At 39.8% G+C, this 24,679-nt stretch overlaps 1 protein-coding gene across 3 annotated transcripts in view; it reads right to left on the bottom strand.

The window, feature by feature from the left end:
• Nucleotides 1-24,679, bottom strand: part of CHRM3 (cholinergic receptor muscarinic 3) — a 230,554-nt gene that overhangs the window by 169,303 nt on the left and 36,572 nt on the right. For 2 of the 3 annotated variants that reach the window (XM_081856360.1, XM_081856357.1), the window contains exon 1: nt 5,803-6,000. The exons of the other annotated variant lie outside the window; for it this stretch is intronic. The gene's annotated coding sequence lies outside the window, so the exon portion shown is untranslated. Of the gene's footprint in view, nt 1-5,802; nt 6,001-24,679 lie in introns of those variants that run through there. 3 annotated transcript variants of the gene reach the window in all.

The following is a 24,679-nucleotide window of genomic DNA, read 5'->3' as shown; positions in this document are numbered from 1 at the left end:
CCAGAAGATCACCCAGAAGAAAACATGGTCCTTAAGCTGAAAAAGATTTCCCAGCCCTGACCTACAGCTTCGGTCAAGGTCTAATATATGATGTTATTCTGAAGCTACAGAGAAATGATAAACGACAATTCAAAACTAAAATCCTACCTAGGCTTCAGGAAAGATAAGGCTATAAAGGGAAAGATCAGCATTGCAAATATTTGCAGCATGGTTTATAAAATAATACTATTGTAGTAACAACACTGACAAGCAATGTCTTTCCTTCTCAGGTGATCATATCAGAAACAAAGCGGATTTTATAATGTCGTAAGTTTTACTATATGAAATTATTTTATTTGCCACCTTTGTATCTTTCCTTTTATCCAAGGAGCCCAAGGTAGTATACATCCCACTGCCTCCAAGCAAGCTTGCGGAGGACGTTTAAGCTGAGAAGCAGTGACTAACCAAAGTAACTGAGTAAGCTCCAAGGCTGAATGGGGATCTTTCCACTCCTAGTCTAACACTAGTAAACTTCTACATGCACGGTAAGAGCTTCTACTGTGCAGCTGAGTGGATACTAGTTTTCAAAGTACATTAACCTCAGCTCTTAATGCTTCAACACTGAATTATATTGTAACAGAATCCATCCTGAAGAAATAATTCACAAACAACCAAGTTCCTCGTGGCAAACTTCTTTTTAATGCATGTCAGATCCATCTATGTGCATTTGGATTGAAAAGTGCAAGGATGACTCAGATTCTGTTTTTAAAACTCTTGCTTTGGTCACTCTTCCTCCTCGCTGCTACATAGGACACCCAATTTTGTGAAGCAAATGCCCACTGCACACTTTGTTTGGGATTAGGAACCTGGAAAGAAACTGGGATTCTTAAAAGAGGGAAGACAAGGGAAAAGTAGCTGCTTATAACACATTTGGGTCACTGGCTGAATTATCACCATAAAAGGTAAACTAAGGTCTCTGCTTTCCACCTCAATGAAAGGAAATGATTCGTCTTCTGAATGGCTCAATCTCCTCATCCATCTTTAAACTCATTCTGTCTAAAATCTTAAATGTAAATGTTACTTTCAATTCTGATACTTTTGGCCACTTTAATAAGATAAACGTTATTTTCAGTACATATTAACGCTGCCTTTATGCAAACTGATGATATTAAAAGCATGTAAACAGATACATTTACAGATGCATTACAGGAGATGGTATTTGAAATAATTTCATATTAATGGAGCATTTTTGAGCTACCAACAAGTTACACTGGTTGTGCAGGGCAAGGTTGATTGGAACATTCATAGCATTGTTTTCAAAATATTGTATAACCCACTCGTCAAGAGAAAGCTAGTTTTAAGGTATCAGGTATACAAATCTGATAATGCAATTAAGAACAGCACAAAACAGATTCTGGCAAAGCAAGTTTCCATGCTATTCATTCTCTTCCTACCCAACAGGGGAATGAAATGTGTTTCCTGGACTTTATACCCTGCTCTGTTCGCCAGCAAAGGAAGGTGGTACAGAATGATCTCTTCCTGTGGGCACTGGGGTGCTTCATTGGTCAACCAGCTGATTAATTAACAGCACTGATGGACTTCTAGAGACGAGTTAATTTTCAGCCAGAAAAGTATTGACCTTATTCAATGAGCCTGTTTTTATTTCAAATTCACTGCATGGTTATGCTTGCATGTAGGGAGTAAGAAGAATTAATGAAAAGAGTACATAAATGTGTTAAGTGAAATAAACAATGCCACATATAAAAACTAAGCTAGTGATTAGATTTGTAGTTTACAAGGGCTGCCAGCTTTGAAAAAAAGTTTGGGAATTTAGGGATTCATGGCATGGCACACAGGAAAGAGAGAAAGTTCTTGGGAAAAGGAGCCAGCTGGCCCATTTAAAGTTATCTCCATTGTTGTTTGAGGCATCAAGAGAGAATGCTTACTGTGGAACTCAAACTCATTCCTGTTTGCCTGCCTGAAGAAAAATAGAGGCAATGCTTCGAACTAGGATGAAAATCAAGAGTAAACAAAACAGTTTATTTAAACTTCTTAAACATGAGCAATTTTTATAGGGAAGTAGGGTACAATTGTATTTTCCTACACCTTTATTTATTGCAAAAGAAATGTAACTATTTGTTATTTTATGTATTACATTTGTATCCCATTTTTGCTCCAAAGATTTCAGACAGGCATGCATGGTCTTCCCTATCCAATTTATCCTTATAGCAATCCTGAATGGCAGTTTAAGGTGAGAAATAAGATGGCAGCTTCAAATGAGCTTCATGTCTGAGCACATGCGACTCAGCCACTGCAAACATTTCCCCCCAGTTAACAGAGTTAATTATTTCAGGACCCAAATATTTATCGCCCCACACCTTAAGAAATCTCATTTCTTAAGCCAGTGTGGTGTAGTGGTAGATTCGTAATCTGGGGAACCGGGTTCGTGTCTCCACTCCTCCACATGCAGCTGCTAGGTGACCTTGGGCTAGTCACACTTCTTTGAAGTCTCTCAGCCCCACTCACCTCACAGAGTGTTTGTTGTGGGGGAGGAAGGGAAAGGAGAATGTTAACTGCTTTGAGACTCCTTCGGGTAGTGATAAAACGGGATATTAAATCCAAACTCTCCTTCTTCTTCACTTGTTCAGCTCTCAGACCACATTGTGGAAAAATACAGCCCTCATTTCCTCACTAGTACTTCCACTGCAATTCCAAATGATGGACTGACTGCTTTTGACAACATCTCTACCAGTACCTTGTGCCCGTACCCAGCAATATATTGTTCTCTTCCATGTTCCTATCATTTTGACATGTACAGTGGTACCTCGGTTTAAGAACAGTCCTGTTTAAAAATGATTTGGTTTACGAACTCCGCAAACCAGAAGTAGTGTCCCAGTTTGAGAACTTTACCTTGATCTAAGAATGGAATCTGAATGGTGGAAGGGTACCGGCGGCAGAAGGCCTCATTAGGGAAAGCATGCCTCGGTTTAAGAATGGACTTCCGGAACGGCTTAAGTTTGTAAACTGAGGTACCACTGTATTATGAACACTTATTTAGTTTTTGAAATGTGCAAGAAAACCACCAACCCCCATACCCAAACTGCCAAATAATAGTGAGACTACCTCATTCATTGTTTCAAGTTCTAGGCATGCCCTGGTTCAGGGAGGAACAAGATATGGCAAGGAATTTTCTCCTCTAAGAAAAGATAGATAAAATTTCATTCTGTGTGATGTACTGCCAAAAAACAAATATAAAATAAGGAATTATTGTGAGAATAACCACATTATAAAAAGAAGCAAAATATTTAAAACCTATAAAATCTATGACCTCAATCCTAGACAGTTAAATGGCAGAAGCTTCCAAACAGTGAAAAAAATTATACTATATATGGCATGGAACTCACAATATAAACATTATTAATTAAGTGCAACTGCCTTAGCAGAATGTGGCTACTTGATTTGATGGATGCTTATCTTAAACACAGTTATGATTACTAGCCCATGAGGGAAAGGATACTTGAAAACAAGTCTTACAAAACAAGGATACTTGAAAATAAGTGTTTTGTGCCTTCAGCTGGCTCATAAGAACAGCTGGTCAAAAAAATATCCCATACGTATAACTTTGCTGCAATATTTTGAGGCGCTTATTGTATTCTAAGCTCATGCATTCAAAAAACATGCTTGTTAAAATCTGTCACATTTTACAGTCCCAATGATCTCTGTACAGTATTTCCTTTTCAGCTCTCCATAAGTTACAAAGCTATCTTAGAACAAAGATATGAAGAAATTTGAAAAGAAATGAGTGTGTCTGTTATAACAGCATTTATAAATTTGTGTTTTTCAAGGTTATAGCAAAACAGTAGTGTCAGAAATATCACAGTGGGGGAACTGGCCAATCAGAAAGGCACCAAGCATCGACAACTTTCCATTCTCAGGTATATGCAGAAAAAAGGGTCATAGGCTGATTTTTATGGATATTGTATGCAAGTTCCCATTTACAGCAAGTAACTGCAATAAAACACAAAAACGGTGTCATCAGCTGAACTTCCTATACCTGTTATGCTCCAGATGTTTCCAACTGCAACTCCCAACAGTCCCAGCTAGAATGGCTAATGGTCAGAGATGATGGGAATTATGATCCAAAACATACAGAGGTCACCAGCTTGGACTAGATACCCCCCGAACCCCAGCCTAAGACTGTAACATTTGACTCATCATACTCCATTTCTTGAAAACCCAGTTTTAAATCCCTTCATAAAACAACTGTAATTTACTAAATCCTTCACCAACAAAGAAAGATGATTCAGCTGAAACTTTATGCTTTGTGTAGTCAGAACTTCATCCTTCATGTGTTTATTGTTCAAGATATTTCTCGGGCAGTACAGATGCTATCTTATAGTAAAATGCAAGTTCATACTATTTTTAAACATAGCAATGAACTATAAACATGGTCCTAAAACAATTTCCAAAAGTCAGTAATTGCCCCAAATTGTTTTATACAAAGAGTAAGGAAAGAGAAGAAGCCCACTTCTTCTATAAAACTCACTTTACACAACAACAACAACAACCCTACATTGTTCAAGGGTGAAACAATTATGAAACCTGTTCCTACATCCCACTGTTTCACCACTCAAGCTTGCACACTCTTAAGGTAACTCTCAGTAGAAAGAAAAAGCTGAGGGAAAGATGCATGAAATTCTGTGTTAGACTGGATTTGGACCTTAGAGATTCAACTTCCATGTCCTATCATCATCAGTGCACAGTCTACACCAGAGCATTATCTGAACAGAAACATCTCTGATACAACACAGAAAGAGTAACCATATGCTAAACCTCTAGTGATATATTTTGCCCTAATCATTTGACAGTAGCGGCTCCAAATACAGCAGTGTTACTGATGTAAAACAGCCTTCTCCTACTCAATGACCTTCCAAGCTGCAGCGGCTAGCATGGTCTGGGATGAAGGGAGCTGAAGTCCCACAAAGGCACCATGCTGGGAAAAGCTTTTGTAAAAAGTGAAACATGAAAAACAAATAATGAACCAATAGTGAAACATGTAGCCCCTTATTGTAAATCTACCAAGTAACTATAATTCAATAACCTTGCCAGGTCTGGCAGCTATTGTTCCAGTTCATGCACTTTGAGATCAACATAGTGGATGTGTGTCTTTTCTTCTTCTGCAAGACTAGCAATAGCAGGTGTAAGCTGACTACTTACTTCATAAAAAATACAGCTGAAATGTGTTCATAACCGAAATGTAAATATGTGAATGCATTCTAGCAGGCACGGAATTTATCACCATAGAGATAATGCATGACTTCCCTATTGAAAGAGAGTTATTGGTTATTTCCATGTCCAAAGATGAAAGTTCTCATTTCTGATTACCGTATATTCTTCTCTTAGGCAACATGCTAAAGGCAGCAACTCGCTAAATAAATAGTGACCTAAACAACTGGTATTAATGACCATTTTGATATCTGATGTATCTTCTGTCTTATGACATGAACTGATTTAACATGGAACTGCAGTGATTTAAATAAAACAATGATGTTTAAGTTAATGATATTATGTAATATGTTCTGCTTCTATTTTCTTTGGGGGGAGCAACTCATTAAAATCTGTCTTAATAAATCCTATTGTAATTTAGTGTAAGTGGAGCACATTTGCTTAAAAGATAACTCTATTTTGTCAACAAAAGTGTGTGTTTGATATTCTCAGAGCAGAAAAGAGAACACCCTCTGGTTTTCTCTGGCAAAATTCCCAGAATCTGTACACTAAAATGGAAAACCCCAATACCACTAATAGTTAAGTAAAGCAACTTACCATCATAGAAAAAAAGGCCATATAAGTGTGGAATTAACATTTTTTTGCTGAGGAATCCATCCAAATTGCAGAATTTTGCCAAAAAGTCAGGGAAGCATAGCTGTTGCAAGAGACCATCCAAAGTTCAAAACAATGTTCAGAACGGAACAGATTTGTCAAGGTCATAGAATAGGTTGCTTTCTTTGAATCATTGTCTCCACTGCTAGACCTACAAAAAAAAGAAACAGAAATTTGGACTATTATTTTCAGTTTCACAGCAATGCAATAAATGTCAGTGTTGGATCATTGCTACTGTCCTTAGTAGTAACTGAGATTATTAGGGGAAATAGGTAAAGCAACTCCTTAGCTAGCTTTGATTCTACTCACAGTTCTCCTGGCCCATTGGATCCCATAGTTGGAAGTAATTTTCTGGTACAGCTTTTAAATATTCAACTAAGACATATTTTCTTTGGGGGTAGTATGTTTGTAATTTGATCCATCAGAACGGCAGTTATGTGAAATGTGCATATAGGTACCTGCATGCATAGTGAGAAGTCTTCTCAGCAAACTGGGACAACATTCTCCAGAGGTTACTACATTGTAGTAACATCCAGCAAACACACCCCACACCTCATATTCCCTTCTCTCCAGATATGTTCACTAAACATATATAAAACCAATCATATTTGCCTCCACATCAGAGTGTTCTAGGAAACCAAATATCATTTTCTAAATGAATTAAATTATTTCAGACTTTGAAAATCTGAGTACAGTGGTACCTTGGGTTAAGTACTTAATTAGTTCAGGAGGTCCGTTCTTAACCTGACACTGTTCTTAACCTGAAGCACCACTTTAGCTAATGGGGCCTCCTGCTGCTGCCGCACCGCTGGAGAACGATTTCTGTTCTCATCCTGAAGCAAAGTTCTTAACCCGAGGTACTATTTCTGGGTTAGCGGAGTCTGGAACCTGAAGCGTATGTAACCCGAGGTACCACTGTAATGCCATCAGATGTCAGTGGGCAGCACTGAGTGAAAGCCAATTCTTCTGCATACCTTCCAGCCACTTAAAGTTTCATAACAAAAAGTATTTTTTAATAATGACTAGGAGGACAGACAATTATCCATTCCTTAGCTTAACTTGTCAGAAATGATTTAGTAAAACAACTAAAGAACACTATGAGAAGTATTTAATATCTGTGTTGGACACCACCGTTATTTTCTTTCAGTTTCATTGTTCTATGCTCAGTACATTTTAACAGATCACGCTTAATCAATATGTCCTAATATGGTTCAAAGCACTAAGCAAAAGACATATGTTCTCAGTTTGTTTTCATATTTCCTTACATTCTCTCATTAGTAGCCTCTCACTAGCATTCTTCAATATAGCGAAAAAGTATTCATACAATGGGTAACAATGATATTACTCATTCCAATACCTCTAACCTTTCTCAATTAAATACAAACTTCAGTACAATTAAGCATAACAAAATTAGATCTCTAAACCTTCACTTTTGCATGATTAAAAACACACACAAAGCTTGTTTTCAAGCATAGATACTGCATTGCTACATCTTTCTTCAAAATGCTTTCTGGGAAACAGTGGCGTAGCGTGGGGGGTGCAGGGGGGGCGGCCGCACCGGGCGCAACATCTGGGGGTTAGGGTTAGGGGTAGGGTTAGGGGGCGCAAATCCACGGGTTAGGGGGCGCAAATTACTTGCCTTGCCCCGGGTGCTGACAACTCACGCTACGCCACTGCTGGGAAAAGAAGTTGTGGCACCCCTCAAAGTGAAGTTTTGCCCTCAGGAGATGTAGCCCCAGAGGAGTCGCCCAGTGATGAAAAGGTTGTCTAAGCTCTTATAGTAACAGCCCCACCCAGTATGATCTGAAGTAAGAGTATATTAGGGCTCTGAGGAACCTCAAGGGGATAGGAGTGGGAGAGGGAAGGGCGGATAAACATAGAGTGAATATAACATTCTGCTTTAGTCCTACTTTATAGTTTTTTATTAAAACATTTTTAAATAGACTTTTATGTCACATTTCAAGACAGTGTTCAAAATATATAACATCAAAAATTAAAAATGTAATACAACTAGGATGCAGCTAATAAAGCTTGGCAGGATTAAAAACCACAGCCAACTCAACAAAAGCCTGAGAGTACAATTATATTTTTAATAAGGACCAAAATACCAATAATACTGGTGTTTGTCTAAGCTCATAGGGAAGGTGATTCCACAACATTGTTTTGTTATGAGGCTGGCTTTATGTTTTTAATGTATTTATATTGTGTATCAATCCATTTATTCATGCTTATTGTACACTACTGTAGAATGTTTGGATGAAGGTCCATAATATTTAATATGTAAGGACCATAATATGTAATATGCAGAAATACGTAAATAAATAATGTGGATCAACAAATAAACATTCAAGTTCCATAAAACTTTCCACTTAGGTCAATGGAAGCCATTGAGTCAACAGTGTGATGCAGCAGCAAAAAAAGCTAATGCTATTCTAGGCTGCATCAACAAAAGTATATTGCCCAGATCAAAGGAAGTAATAGTAGCACTCTATTCTGCCTTGGTCAGACCACACCTGGAAAACTGTGTCCAATTCTGGGAACCACAATTTAAGAAGGATATTGACAAGCTGGAACGTGTGCAGAGGAAGGCAACCAAGATGATCACGCCTTATGAGAAATTGTTGAAGGAGCTGGGTATGTTAAGCCTGGAAAAGAGGAGACTGAGAGGAGATATGAGAGCCATCTTAAATATCTCAAGGGCTGTCAGATGGAAGAGGGAACAATCTTGTTTTCTCCTGCTCTGGAGGGTAGGACTCGAACTAATGGCTTCAAGTTACAAAAAAGGAGATTCCAACTAATCATTCGGAAAAACTCTATGATAGTAAGAGCTTTTTGACAGTGGAACAGTCTTCCTTGGGAGGTTGTGGAATCCCCTGCAGGTTTTTAAGCAGAGGTTGGGTGGCCATCTGTCACGGATGCTTTAGCTGAGATTCCTGCACTGCAGTGGGTTGGATTAGATAACACATGGGTCACTTCCAATTCTACAATTTGATTATTCTGATACTTCAGAAGAAGGAGAGGGTGAATGAGAACTGAGAGGAACACTGTGACATTTTGGGCTACCGATTCTGTATGAATTGAGAAAAAACACACTATAAGGTTTTATGGTTAAGCAAAGGAATTTACTCCCAGAAGAAGTAAAGATGGCCACCAATTTGGATGGCTTTAAAAAGAGGATTAGACTATCAATGGCTACCAGCCACAATGGTTGTGTTTTGCCTCCCTGCTAGAGCAAGTAAATTCTTATTTCATTCACCTAAGTAAAATGTGTGCTTGGTTAGGTTATTTCAGTTAGTTTTCTTTTATATCCACATATTTTCTGTTCAATTTTATTCTAAAACTTCCAAGTCAACTATTTTTGACAATGGAATAAAGATTTTATAGAAAAATAACCATTTTCAGGATACAGAGATAATTTCTATGTAGTACAGCTAATTACACTTCCTTTCTTACTCTCTTGCTTGTCAGGTGTTGTTTTTTTTAAAAGTAATTTCAATATGTTTTATGATCCAAAGTAATTTGATTAGAAAACCGGGGCAATTATAAGTTTCTCATATTTTCAAAAGCTGCAGCAATTCAAGCAGCAGTAAGACTCAGTCGCAAGCATAAAGTCAAAAATTTTCAGTATGTTAACCCAGCTATTCCCAAACTGTGTGCCTGAAAGGCTGGGGGTGGAGGTGGGGGGTGAGGGTAAAAGGCCCGGCTGCCTGAAGGTATCCTATGCACCTTTAGCCCAATAGTGACCAATGCTCCTCCTCAGTCCAAGCCTTCCCAAATAGCAGGAAGGGTGAGTGGAAGCTGAGTTGGCCCTGTATAATATATGGACCTTCAGATACCTTGGCCATACAAATACCAAACAATATCCAGTCTTTCTCCCAACACTGCACCTGAGGAGGTGGCAGGGATTGCTGGTAGATGACACAGACCACCTCTGAGGCTTCAAAGTTGGGAGGAAATCTCAGCATGCTCACCAGTGGGCAAGGTCACATGGCAAATTAATTTGTTGAAGTGTACTGAAAATGCCTGACTAGATGCATTCAGCAAAACATTGAATCATAGAATTGTAGAGTTGGAAGGGTCCTCTAGTCCAGTGTTTCCCAACCTTGGGCCTCCAGCTGTTTTTGAACTACAATTCCCATCATCCCTTGCCACTGGTCTTGCTAGTCAGGGATGATGGGATTTGTAGTTCAAAAACAGCTGGAGGCACAAGGTTGGGAAACACTGCTCTAGTCCAACCCCCTGCAATGCAGGAATCTCAACTAAAACATCCATGATGGATGGCCATTCAAACTCTGCTTTAAAACCTCCAATGAAAGAGTGTACCATCTTCTGAGGAAGTCCGTTCCACTGTTGAACAGCTCTTATGATCAGAAAGTTCTTCCTGGTGTTTGGTCAGAATCTCCTTTTTGGTCTTGCTACCAACTGGAACTGGAACCATGCATATGTGGTATGGTCACATCAGGCAAAGGTCACAGGAAGCAGGGTCACATCATGCAAAGTCAGGGTTAGAAGCATTTATTTTGATTTTATCCAGATTCAGGCAGGTTTTATCGGGATCTCAGAAGGCTCTCAGACAGCTCCACTGGCGGTTTTTCTCTCCTTACTGTCAGTAATAGAGAGGTGTTGCCTCAGTAAAGAGACTTATGAAGGGAGGAAACACCTGTTCTGCAATTGACCCCACTTCCTCCAAAGAGCTGGCTGTGCTCTTTAAAGGACGCTTGTCTAGTTCTGTAACTGTGGTTTTCAAAAGGCTGAAGAAATAGAGATGCTACTAGGGATTCCTTCCTGGAGTCTGGGGTGACGCGCAGTGTAAATTAATACAGTGGTACTTCGGGTTACATACGCTTCAGGTTACATACACTTCAGGTTACAGACTCTTCTAACCCAGAAATAATGCTTCAGGTTAAGAACTTTGCTTCAGGATAAGAACAGAAATCATGCTCCAGCGGCGTGGCAGCAGCAGGAGGCCCCATTAGCTAAAGTGGTGCTTCAGGTTAAGAACAGTTTCAGGTTAAGAACGTACCTCTGGAACGAATTAAGTACTTAACCTGAGGTACCACTGTAACACAGAGTCTTCTTCAGTAAAAGAACAAAGGCTTTACTGAGTTAAAATAAACTTGTTTGTAAATAACAGCATAATGAACAGAAGATTAAACTAGCTTCAGAGCATACACAGAGTTTCCACTGAGCACAGGCTTCACAGAGCACAAGCTCCACACTGAGACACTGACTGAGACACTGCAGTGAGTCTGCCTGCAAGCAGATACAGTGGTACCTCGGGTTAAGAACTTAATTCGTTCTGGAGGTCCGTTCTTAACCAGAAACTGTTCTTAACCTGAGGTGCCACTTTAGCTCATGGTGCCTCCCACCGCCGCCGTGCTATTTCTGTTCTCATCCTGAAGTAAAGTTAGCAGAGTCTGTAACCTGAAGCATCTGTAACCCGAGGTACCATTGTACAATACTTATACAGAGAGTCATCCTCAAGATGAATCACAGTGATTCAGCATGCTAAATGATTCTGCAGCTTTCCAGCATTTCACAACATTTCTAGACTCCTTTACTGCTTCTGCTCTCAAATACCTTTGTCATATGACATGGGGATGGTGGAACATCTATGATCTAAGCCTGGGAGAAGATGCTAAATGGGGAAGCTTGTTCCTCTTCTTCATTTGAGTCTTCCATGGGGCAGCATATGGGTCTAGGGTTGGTGGTCAGTACATTGGCTGACATATCCAAATATGTCTATGTGCACAAAATCCAATGTGCACAGTCCAAAATAGGGTGCAGTGGATACCCTAGTGGAAGAAAAATGAATCTGATAAGTGCCTACAAGCATTGGATTCTACACATGTAGAACATCCAGGACTAACAGAGCACAATGAATGGAATATTTTTGCCTTTACGCAATAAGTGTCTGCAACTGAGTCTTACTTCTCCTTGAACTACCCTAACTTTTGAAAATTTGAGAAACTTATAATTACCATGGGTTTTTTTATATAAAAATACTTTGGATCTTAAAACATCGTAAAGCTACTTTTAAAAACCTGACAGCAAGAGAATAAGAAGGGAAATGTAATTAGCTGTGCCACATAGAAATTATCTCCATATCCTGGAAATAGTTATTTTTCTATAAAGTTCCTGAAAAATTGTCAAATATATTTTATAAAATGTAACATAAAATATGTGGATTATATTAAAGGGTGGTAAATGTAAGGATCCAACTACATGCACATTTATCTTTGGTAAAATAAAGTGCATTTTATTTCTCAGAACCAACAGCAGCCTAGTGGTTCATGCTCATTTGACTTATACTGCTGGTAAGCAAACTACCACACTTGACCTCTTATGTTTTAAAGCAGGGGTGTGGAGCCTCAGGCCAGGGGCCAAATTGAGCTTTCCAGGCCTCTCTATAACTGTTGGGACTCTCTGCAGGGAACACCACAAGAGTGGCTAGAGGAGCCACACCCTTTCTTCCCAGACCCCACCTCTCACTGGTCCTGCTCCATCCCCTTCTTGAGTGCTTTTGCCTACGTGGAGGTGTCCCTGACATGGGAAATGGCTTGAATGTAAAGACATGGGTGCAGGAACCTTTATATGGCTGGAATGCAGCTTACTGTCATGAATATGTATGCCAGTTCCGAGTGTAATTTTACAGCCGGCTGCAGAATGCAGTCAGGAACAGAGAGACTTGGCTTATACTCCGGCAGAGGAGAGCCCACAGATGCCAGCGTTGACTCCCCCTGATCTTGGATGGCCGGCTGCTAAGGGAGCAACTGAGAGCAGGCTAGAACAGAGCCAAAGCTCTCCAAAAGCCCAAACAGGCGTTAAAAACCACAGAGACAGCCTTTCGGAACAGGAAGGGGAGGTAACTGACCCAATAAGCCCAAGGCATAGGCAAATAGGACAGCTGCTAGACAGGAAGCAAAATAAGAGATGTAAAGGTTGAAAGTTCAATATCTTCTGTCGTCACAGGAAGGACTCTACAGAAGGGTCAACCTGAGAGATTATGCCGGCAGCTTGGCTAGAACCGTCCAGAGTTAATTGGTTTTGCAATAAATCCCACTTTTTAATTATGTACGCTTACTGTGTTATTAAGCCGGGAACCTGGACTCCTGACACCTATACTACAAAGGTAATAGTGTCATCTGTTGCTCCCCACCCTCCATTTTTGCCTCTGGCCCCACCATCATTGACATGACATCCCTGGAAGTTGCTCACAAGACAACGTTGCCACAGAGATGGAAAGGTTCCCCCACCTATGTTTTAAAGGCTACTTTCCACAGCATTCTCAGGCTCATCCACACTTCCACTTGCCCCCCCCCCCCCCCCGGCTTCCCCTGCAAAAACCTGCTCTTTACCGCTGAATTGGAGCAAACATCAATGTGGTTTCCCATGGACTAATCCAATTCAACTTTTCTGCTGGCGGCGGCGGCAGCGGCGGAGGAACAATCAACAAGAAAGGAGCCCTTTTGGGCTGCTTGTTCTTCCTCCTCCACTGCCGCCACCACTAGGTTTGTGGTGTGGTGAACCAGCTTATACTCAAGTCAATAAGTTTTCCCAGTTTTTTCTCCTAAAATTAGGTGCCTCGGCTTATATTCGGGTTGGCTTATACTCAAGTATATATGGTAGGTATCTTAATAGCAAAATGGGAACACCTTGAAATAAAGAAAGCCAAAAAGTAAGCAGTCACCATGTATTGCTTTACTGTTACATTTAATAGAAAGACAGAGAAGTGTGTTGCTTAGAAATGTATATGAACGACTCAGGTCATAAAGGTGAAAGCCAAGTTCCCACTGAATTTATTTTCAAACTTCAACTAATATCCCTACATAAATTGCTAACATGTCCCTCATCAAGTGTTTATAAACATCTGATAATATGCTTTTAGCTTTAAAAGTGCTAGAGGCATTTTAGTCACTAAGATTAATCAAATTTATATTTATATAAATATTTATATTTATGCAACCTAATCATTATATAACTACTCTAACAAATATAGTAGTTATATAACTAAATTAACTTCTGGCCAATGTATTCAGTCTGTCTTGAAAGCTTCTCTCTAGTTACTTGACAGATGTACTCACAATCTTAAGTCCCAAGACAGAGGGGAACACATCACATATCTCCATAGCCATATCTCCTACCCAGAGGAATCATCTTTATGCCTCTGATCACTAAATGCCAGAATTATTTTGAGAGGTAAGCAACCACCGCTAGGCTACTTAGAGCAGAGAGAAGGAACATCATGCAACAAGCACATACCAATTGCTCTAATACAGTGGTTCCAATTAGCTAATTACTGAGGACCTCCTATTTTTCAAAAGCCAAGCCATGGACCCCCCCCACTACTTTTGAAAAAGTATTACCATAAGCATGTACTATGATTATTTTTCAGGGTTGGGCTTCAAAAACCATCTTGGCTTTTGTTTTTAATCAAACAGAGCTCTGTTTCTGTGGAAAAGGCAACACAAACAAGGATTGAGTACAAAGTGCATCTGAGTATACACAGTAAAAGGGTCCAATTGTTATATGGAGTTTTCCAAAGCTACAAAAGCAAGAGCAAAGAAATAAATAAGAAGGTGTGATCGCTTTATAACTGATGAAGCTGGCTCTAGGCCACACCAGATGCCAATGCGAGGCCTGATACTCTGAGCACATCTCCTTTCTTAATGCTTACTGTATATCCCAAGTCACTTTAGAAAGTTCTTATATTTAGAGAACTGCATAGACATTACCTGTAACAATATTTCCAATGCATGTCCTTTGTAAGAAAAGCATACCAGCTATGTAAAATGTTTTAAAATTTGTGAAACCTTTAAGGATCCAGAAAAATATAAACACCTAAAAGAAATTCTCTCTATATTAGGAGATGACAGACAAATACCATTGACTTCAATAGGGTCTAAGTGTAGGCAATTTGCAGGTATTAGCATGAATCTTCAATTACCCTAGCTTCAGCTTTCTAAAAAATGATTTCTCTTTTGAAGTGTCTGCAACATCAGAGTTAAAGGGCACCCCCATGACACCAGAACAGAGGGATACTGTGTCACTTACCATCCTCAATAGGTGAATAAAGGTAAAGGTAAAGGAACCCCTGGCCGTTAGGTCCAGTCGCTGACGACTCTGGGATTGTGGCGCTCATCTCGCTTTACTGGCCGAGGAAGCCGGCGTTTGTCCGCAGACAGCTTCCGGGTCATGTGGCCAGCATGACTAAGTCGCCAGAGCAGCACACAGAAATGCTGTTTACCTTCCCACCAGAGCAGTATCTATTTATCTACTTGCACTTTGACATGCTTTCAAACTGCTAGGTTGGCAGGAGCAGGGACCGAGCAACGGGAGCTCACCCCATCGCAGGGATTCGAACCTCCGACTTTCTGATCGGCAAGCCCTAGGCTCTGTGATTTAGACCACAGCGCCACCCGTGTCCCTTAATAGGTGAATAGACAGGTATAAAATTAAGAACTCCTACAACCTCATCTCATTTGCCAGGCCTCAGAAATACTGAGGCAAAAGTTATTAGCTCTACTAAGTTTGTATGTGCCTGCAGATATGTACTGACATACAGAAGCAGCTAAGAATTCTGAGCTGAAAACTCCTTAGCTCACCTATCACATTTCAGTCATAAAATCCCAGAAATGAGGCAGGAATCCACCAAACTCAGATTCCACTTCCAGGTCCGCTTCAGAATCGGGATGAGGTGGGTCTGCTATATTGTATTTAAAGTGCTGTGACAAGGAGACCCATGTGCTAGCTGCTCCAGGAAGTGGACTGATGGATTACCTGTTTTTAAAAGTTTGAAGGGGAGAAGTATCCTTTACAGGAAAATAGACATCATGGCAAACTCATAAGAGCTTTTATTTGTTTATCTTTGTATTTTTGCATTTTATGGGCATAACGGACATAGTCTTGTCCCCATGCAGAACTAGGAAGTAGTGGATTTTAATAGATTTGCCCATCCCTAATCTTTCACTGTTCTGTGAGGAGAACAATTCTTAACACATATATGCAAGAAATTGGTTCTTTAAATATCCTGGTGCACAGACCTTTAGTGCTTTATTGGTAATTATCAACATGTTGAATTGGGCAGTTGGTCTCAGAAATGGAGCCATTAACAATTACATAATACTGCTGTTATATATGTGTCTGCAGTATTTGGTACCAGCTGAAATTTCTGACCACAGATCTGCCTTTTCCAGGAAACAGTTTGGGCAAGGGCCTAAGCAAAGCAAAAGTGTTCATGGCCACAGCCACTATCTAGTGAAAACAGGAACAGAGCCAGGTCCAGAAACACTCAAGCTGCAAACTAACCCTTCAAAAGGAGTACAATCTACCCACAATATGCTGTACACTTGCCCCTAGATCAGCTTTTCAATCAGTCCAAAGCATTCTCTCTCATCTAGGTTAAGCCTCAGTTAATTGAACAGCAATAGACTGAAAATAACACAGATTAGGTTACAACTAATTTTACTCTTTACTTCCACCCTGAGGTATGTATCAAGCAATTAAAGCTAATATATGCCAAGTCTCATAAATATGTGATCAGCAACTTAAATATATGCCAACATCTGCCCCTTGTCAATGCTGAAAGTCAAGCTAACACAGACTGAATCCTAAATCGAGAACACCTTAAAGATTTCTACTGCAAGTGTTATTTGCATCTCAATGAGAGCTCTCCAAACATTTCTCTCATTTCCAAGGCTCTGAGACATCCTGCCTCTCTACATAGAGTACTCAGCAGTTCAGTTATTCCAACCCAGCAGTCACTTGGAACAGGCAAGGTTAGGCAGTGTTAAACTCTGTGACCCCTCCAGTTAAGGGCTCCCGCTGTTGAGTTGTCACCTCCCTTGTTTAAGTTGTAAAATTCACACTTTTTGAAACTTGTCTGCCACATGACAAATTAAGTGAACTTCTGGAGGACAACCATAGATGGCTCATGCCTTGTTTTCTCCAAGATTGGTTAAAAATATGCAGAACTCAATAAAAATAAAAAGAGAAGTGTGAACAGGCATGGGAAGGAGGTTAAGATGGTTCACCTGGTGAGATCAGTGTATTAAACTATAATAGGGAGAGATTATATGTTGGCAGAGCCCACAAAGGTACAAATATTTTTCTGTAATTTGGATTTCTGGGGGATAGGGCAGTATAGCTTCAATTTCAAATAGTTTCCCTGCATATGAATACAGAAAGAGCCGGGTTAGGTATAAATGAAAAACAAACCCCAAAATTTAAATGCCAGAAACTAAACACAAGTAATTAAATTCTAATAGGATGAAATCAGTAACTGCATTTAAAATGTTAATTTATGTATTAGAGTCAAGAAAAGTGGAGGGTAAAGTAAAAGCATATTGATTACATAATCAAACTAATAAGTCAACAACTTGATTCTCAGCCGATTTTACAAATTAATATAAGCACCTGAATAATATTTATACGTAAGAGATGAGTAGATTGTAAATGTGTGATCACACAAATACTTGTCCCATATATTAAGTCAGATTTGTCTTACTTCCACAACAATTCATAGTGGTGGAATTTTAAAGTAACATGATACCATCATTTGCAACAGCCGTAGTTTCCAATCTCCACGCTGCCATGCCGGGGGAGGGAGGAGGTTTGTGCAAGTAAAATTTAACTATGTTTTAATGTTATATACCAAACAAGCAATTATCTTGTTTTTTGTTCTGCTGAACAAATATTTGTTTCATGTTACTTCTCAACCCAGCCAATAGTGAGTGGATACAAAGCAAGGCAGTCTAGGGCTAGACAGGGCCAGACCATGCATGAGGCAAAATGAGACAACTGTTTTGGGTGTCAGGATCCACAAGGGCAGCAGATCTGGGCTCCAGGAATGCATCACCCACTACTACTGTCGCAGGGGCAGCAACAGCTGCAACAGACTCCTTGGAGGCCAGATCTGCTGCCTCCTTGGCAGTCCCCCTTCCAGTCCTGCTTCAATAGTGGCCTCTCAATGAATAGGAGGTGCTGCTGGTCTCCTCCCACCCCTGTGGAGGAAATGGCAGGGACTGCCTTGGGGGGGGGGTCTCCCAGGCTCTGCACCCACCCAGCATGATTCAGAGTGGGTGCCTTCCTCCCCACAACCCATGACAGCCTTTGATCTCTACTTCCACAGTCTGGTTAGGTTGACTGGATTCCCCGCTTTGTTGCCAATACTGATCTTCGCTCACCCCTTTTATTTCTGATGTTGATATTATTTTCCTCTCTCCTTGTTTCTGGTGCAGATGTTCATTTACCCCTTTTTCCCTGGCCGATGGCTCATTTTGTGGTTTGCCTCAGGTGCCAAAATGTCTTGGGCTGGCCCAGCTTCCAATTGTTACTGGGCTACAACTCCAATCATTCCTAAGCCATGCATCAGAAATTATAGTTGATAAGTGGGAGTAAAGTGTGCCTATTGTAGTTGTAGCTGTGATCTTGAAAATAGCTTTGCCATGGTCCTCCTGACACACTGGTCAGTGCATCTCTGCACTAGCAGTACTCTGCTCTGTTGTACTTGGGTGATAGGAAAAAGCATTACCTGACTTCTTCGTTTAGCTATTATGCATTATTTCTGCTAATATTGCTACTACTTTGCTCCTTTCCTGAAGCAAACAAAGTAATATATATATATATATATATATATATATATATATATATATATATATATAATTTTTAATTAAAGATTGTCTTGTTTTACAGAGGTAAGTGTAATGTCTCTCGTATTTTTTCTATGTAACATTTTTACAAATCCGTTTCATTTGTTGAGACATTAGGGGGAGGGGAAAAAAGGGGTGGAGGGAGGGAAGATGGGTGGGGGTGGGGTCGGGTGGCGATGTTTCTATTATGCTTAATGTATGTAGGGTGTGGTGTCAGCATTGCTTGTGCTGTTCACTTGTGTTCCTTTGGAGAGAGGTTGGGGTTGGCCTAGGGTGTGGTGAAGCAAACAAAGTTAAGTAACAATATTGCTCTGCACAGGGGCTTCTCTCTGGCATTGCTGTCATACAGCAAGAGACTGGTACTTGCCTAGTGCAGAACCAACTACCAACACTAGAGCAAAGGAGACAAGATACAAAATTGCACAAGATGACGCACCTTGGCTGTGAGTCCTAGACCACCTGCTCCCTGCCTTGCAAGCATTTTTCACCTGTCTTGGGAAAGTGGGGCCCTGACTGACTCCAGCTGATGAGGTTGAGGCTGGTGAACAGATGCTTGAGCTGGGGAACTGGTTAGGGTTTTTTGTTGGAGCATTGTTGCCGTTATTGACACTATTTTTTGTATCTTCATTTTTAGACCTTATTAGGATTTATGTAGAAATTGTTCAGTTTGGTTGCGTCCTTTCTGATGTGTTTTATTTATTGTTTTGACTACTTTTGTTATATTTATGATTACATTTTTTCATGTTGTAAGCTGCCTTGGTTTTTACTATGGAAAGGTAGTATACAAATAAATTATGTATGTATTGTCTTGTTACACCTCCCTTTATCATTTGATCTGTGTATTTTGCCTCCAGATTTAGAAAGCTGTTGCTGTCTCAATAGTTTAAAAATCCATAGAGAAGTTAAAAACTCCATGGCCTAATCAGCTGAGACAAAATTAGTTCGGGTAATGATGTTCTTAAAAGCAATGAGCCAAAAACGCTACAAGAGATATGGCACAGTTGCATCAGATGATCAGCATTTAACTATTTATGGAAAGTCTGACTGAAATGAAGCAAGAGAGTATTCACTATAGTGAATATATGTATTCATTATAAAGTTAGATATCTGAGCAACACCTGACCTTTATTTTTGAATGCACTTGGAAATCTCTGAATTCAGGGTGCCAGGAAGCAAGAAATGTATTATTATCATTATTACGATGATTATTATTTATTATTACTATTAAAATTTATATATCACTCTATACCTACAGGTCTCAGGGCGGTTCACAGGATAAAAGTGTATCATGGTTTTAGAAGAAGTCGTACAAGAATTCTGCTTGTGTAATGTTCCTACCAGTGGGGGGAGGGTGTGGGATTTACTGACTCCCCTTTTCAACAGCATGATGATCTGGTCAGAGGAACCATATGAATGATTCTCCAGCTCAGGTGCTCCCTGCCACACTCCTCCAGCACAAATGTGAAAACAAATGCATCCTCTTTGATTTTTAGCAAAGTGTTTTATTGCTACATCACAATGGAAATAACAAGCCTATATGGTTTCTGATCCAAATTTGTTCAGACAAACTACAATTAAAAATAACTGCAGCTCTTGGTCTAAATGGGATGGGGGGACAGAAGCAGTGGAGGGGGGGGAAGGTTCATGCTTATAAAGCTAAACTATCGTTTAGCATTATTTTTTCTGTATTTTCAGAATTGAATGAAATGTAGATGCATATAAACTGCACTCAGGAATGCTTCACATGTTCATATCCACGATTCATGCTGCATCTTCCATAACATCTATGAGACAGGAACAGGGTAAAGCTGGTACCAACAAGCTTTGTCCAACTGGAACGTCTAGATTGTGTGTGCTTATGGCTATGCTTTGGGCAAATAGTGCAGCACTACTGTTAAGTAACTAGAGGAAGCACAAGGCAAGGGCATCATTTAATTAAGGTGTGCAAGCTCAACTTCAATTACTCTCACCAAAGATCCTCCCTGGAATGGCTGCTATAAAGGGGAATTTCCCTGCAGTAACTAATATGTTTAATGAATCATGTGTGCGCATGCCTAATTAATCCTCTGAAACGATTGCCACATCTAATACAGGAAATGCTTCTAATTCAGTCATTAATTATCCCTTGCAAGTGATAGTTTCCCTTCAGTAAGTATATTCAATTGTAAGTAAGTGCCTTTTTTTACATGTCATGAGAAACCAAGCTCAGCTTTGCATGGGCATGAGGACACATCTTGAACATGATCCATTTGGTTAAGATGTCGGTGTGACTCTCTCTGCCATAACTTTGTGATGGAAAACTTAACTGCTGTCACTCATGATTCACAATAGTGAAAACACCTTTACAAATTCAGGGCATGTTACCACTCATTGATAAGCCACTTCTTTATCACAGAATTCCAGAGTTTGAAGGAACCCCAAAAATCATCCAATCCCCTCCATAAATCAGTCCCGTATCTCGAAGCTGTTCAGCTTTTGGGACATGCCCAAAAGGCTGCTTCATGCTTCTTTTCTCAAGATGCTCCAACCCCCTGCCAAGTCATTGTGGGAGCTTTCTTCTCTTCTTGCCTAACTTTAGTTATTGGCTCTTCCTCGGACCTTATCCTCATATCCTTACCTCCAATCCGTATTTGTTATTTTCTTCAGAAAAAGTCTAATAGGAAGACATAAACTTGTATATTTCCATAGATTAAGTTATTATCACTATTTTGGCAGGTGGAAAGAAACAGTGGGCCCCTATGAAAGCCTCTTAACCCAGCTGTAGTGTATCCAAACATTACAGTGAAAACCCACTTCTTCTTCTCTGGATGCAAGAGAAATAAGCACAGTATGCCAGCCCTCTCACTTACCTCCAAATGCCTATGGGGCCTGTGGACTTTAAAACAATAAACTACTCAATTTTGTCTTAAGCTGATTAAATAACAGTTTTAAAAATGATTGGAATTGCAAGTCTAATGTGCTTCTTAATGAGTGCTTCAAAGTGTAGTAAATATTATGCCTGTTTCTGGCTTGACTATTTTGACAAAAGGTGACCAAAATAAATTTAACCCCAACCCCTAGATAAAAACAAATTCTCACAAGTGAAGCAGTTTTGACTCCTATTTTAACCTGTTCAGATATAGTGATACTCAAAAACATCTTGCTTATAATAAGTGGGCCAGAAGCATTAGTCCAAGTATCATATGTTGCTTGCAGTATTAGAAGTGGTTAAGACTCTCTTCTTTAAACTGGCATTCAAAAGCACACATGAAGTAAATCTGTATTTATATTTTTCAAGGCAATCCTACGCATGTCAACTCAAAAGCAACTTGTACAAAGTTCAATGAGATTTAGTCCCTGATCAGTGCATTTAGGACTGCACATGAAATTGTTTATTTCCCTTAGCACATTACCCTGTCTGGGCCTTTGGGAAATGGAAGGATTAAAAATGGTCCTAAAGCAGTAAGTCCCAACATCTAATGAATGCATCTTTAATTGCTGGGGACTAGATTGTATTATTATTATTATTATTATTATTATTATTATTATTATTATTATTATTATTATTTGGCTTTGTACCTTGCCACATACAGGGTTTTTCTAAGAATTCTGAGACACCACTGAAATTCAATAGGATCCAGACCCCCCTGGAACTCTTTTAGAACATGTAACAGCTGTCCTTCTCAGAGCACACTGCAGAAAGACATTCTTAAACTTCTATTCACAAGGAGAGACTGGGCTAAATGTTTCAGCTCAGGGACCAATTACTCAGCAGCAACATTTGTGGCAGAGGGTGAATCTCATACTGCTAAGGGTAGTTCCACTGCTTTCTCAACCAAAAACATAATTTCTACATGGCATTCACTCTCTCTGTGTGTTCTCTGTCATTAGAACAGCAAATGAGACTTTTCATGGAAGCAATAAGAATCTACCAAAGACCTCAAAATTAAAAGAGGAAGTTGAAAATATATTGCAAGAGACTATGGGTCAACACACACTTAGACTGAGCTTATATACAACACTGCATCATTGATTTTTTCTTTGAACAACAACAAAAATCAATGTTGCAAAATATGTGCTTCTGTGTTATCTTGGTAATAAACAGATTTTTGTGTGAAAGTGAGAAGAATATGACTTCATAATTCATCAGCCTGTTATGAAATGTGTTGAGCAAAACTATAGAAAAATGGATTATTCCACTTTAGGATTGATGTAATATAATTGTTTTGAGAAATCTATACAGCACCTAGAAGACCAAATGTTGTGTTGAAAAGTGCTTTAGTATCAGAAATATGTTCTCAGTTACGGCATCATCCCAAGCCATTACTTGAAGAAAACCACTGGCTGCACAGGTGGTGTCATCAGGAAAGATTTGGCTTCTTGGATCATGATCTCTGCTTCCTTGAGGTAGGACTTCTGGCGAGAGATGGGCTGCACCTCACAGCATTTGGCAAGAATGTGTTTGTCGAGAATCTTGAGAATCTTAAACTAGATCTTGAGTGGGAGGGATAAAACAATATGAATGACAAAAGAGCAGCTGGCACTGGGGATAATAGCGTCACTGATGCACTGAAAACTGAGGTGGTGCTCCAGAAACCTGCTAAAGGGCAAAAACTACAGGAAGGAAGGAAGCAGTTGCAGGGAACAACTCGTGGTTTCAGTTGTCTCTACACAAATGCACAGAGTATGGGAAACAAACAAGATGAACTGGAGCTTTTAACATAGGATGGCAAATACGACCTGGCAGGCATTACTGAAATCTGGTGGGATGAGACTCATGACTGGAGTGAAGGAATTGAGGGGCACAACCTGTTCAAAAGGAATAGACCAAACAGAAAGGGAGGAGTAGCATTTTATATAAAGGATGTGTACACTTGTGAAGAAATCCATGACCTGGAGCATGAAAAGCAGATTGAGAGTATATGGGTAAAAACTGTAGGAGAGAGAAAGAACAGTGACCTTACTGTGGGTGTCTGCTACACACCGCCAAGACAGACTGAAGACTTGGATGATACCTTACTAGAGTAGATAAGCAAACATTCAGGAGAGAAATAGTGATCATGTGGGACTTCAACTTCCCCAGTATCTGCTGGGACTCAAACTCTGCCAAGAGTGCAAGGTCTGACAAATTCCTCCGTTGCATCGCTGACAATTTAAACAGGTTGGATGGCCATCTGTCATGGATACTTTATCTGAGATTCCTGCTTTGCAGGGGTTGGACTAGATGACCCTTGGGGTCCCTTCCAACTCGATTCTATGATCATGTAATTGAATTAGCTAGACCCTTTTATTCTAACTTTAGTTTATGGGGTTCATATCTTGTACATCCTTGGTAAATGAAGCAGATAATGGGGGACAGTGTAGCGCAAGGGTCTTTGCCGGATGATTCCCACTGCAGCAGGAGGATTCTCAGCTGAAAGGCACTCAGAATGCCTTTCAAGTATGATGGATGATTATCTTTCCATTAACCCAGTAGGAATTGAGGATTTTCAAATGTTCCAAGGGCAGAGGATTTTCAAACATTCCATTCAAACATCATGTCCATTTTTATGAGGCCATGCTATTCTAAGAGCCCGGTTTATACATAAAACTAAACCAAACTATGGGTTAGCAAAAACACATCGGTGTGAAAGTTCTGACAAGAGTTTGCAGCTGCCAGGCTCCCTTCTTGGTCCTTCTGCGTGGCTTCAAACCCAGGCTCGTAGTTTTGTCTCCTCCAGCAAATCATGAGCTGCAAACGTAAGGAAATGAAAACACACAACAAATCTCTAGATATAATAAATGGTTTATCCCTTCAGAAACTCAGAGGAACCATGGGGACCCAGGGAAGCTTCCCACTGATTCTCATTGTTCCTCTGGGTTTCTGAAGGGATAAACCACTTATTATATCCAGAGATTTGTTGTGTGTTTTTATTTTGTTGTTTGTTTTATAGCAATTATTTGTCAGTTTATTAAAGACTAATCCTAAACACACTTATTTAGATGTAAATCTCCTTTAAATGAACAGGACACACTTTGAGGCTCAGACACATCCTTTCTGTCATTAGACCCTCTGACAGAGACCACACTGATAATTTTGGTACCTATCACCTAGACTTAGAATGTACAGGAGTGGTAAATTTTATTTAATTCAATACTGTTGTTTAAACTACAATAAATTAACCTTTATTATATATTTATTATTTTTATTG

The sequence above is a fragment of the Podarcis erhardii genome (assembly GCF_964252035.2).
Source record: "Podarcis erhardii genome assembly, chromosome: 3".
In the NCBI taxonomy this organism is placed as follows: Eukaryota; Metazoa; Chordata; class Lepidosauria; order Squamata; family Lacertidae; genus Podarcis; species Podarcis erhardii.
This window is presented reverse-complemented; position numbering and strand designations above follow the sequence as displayed.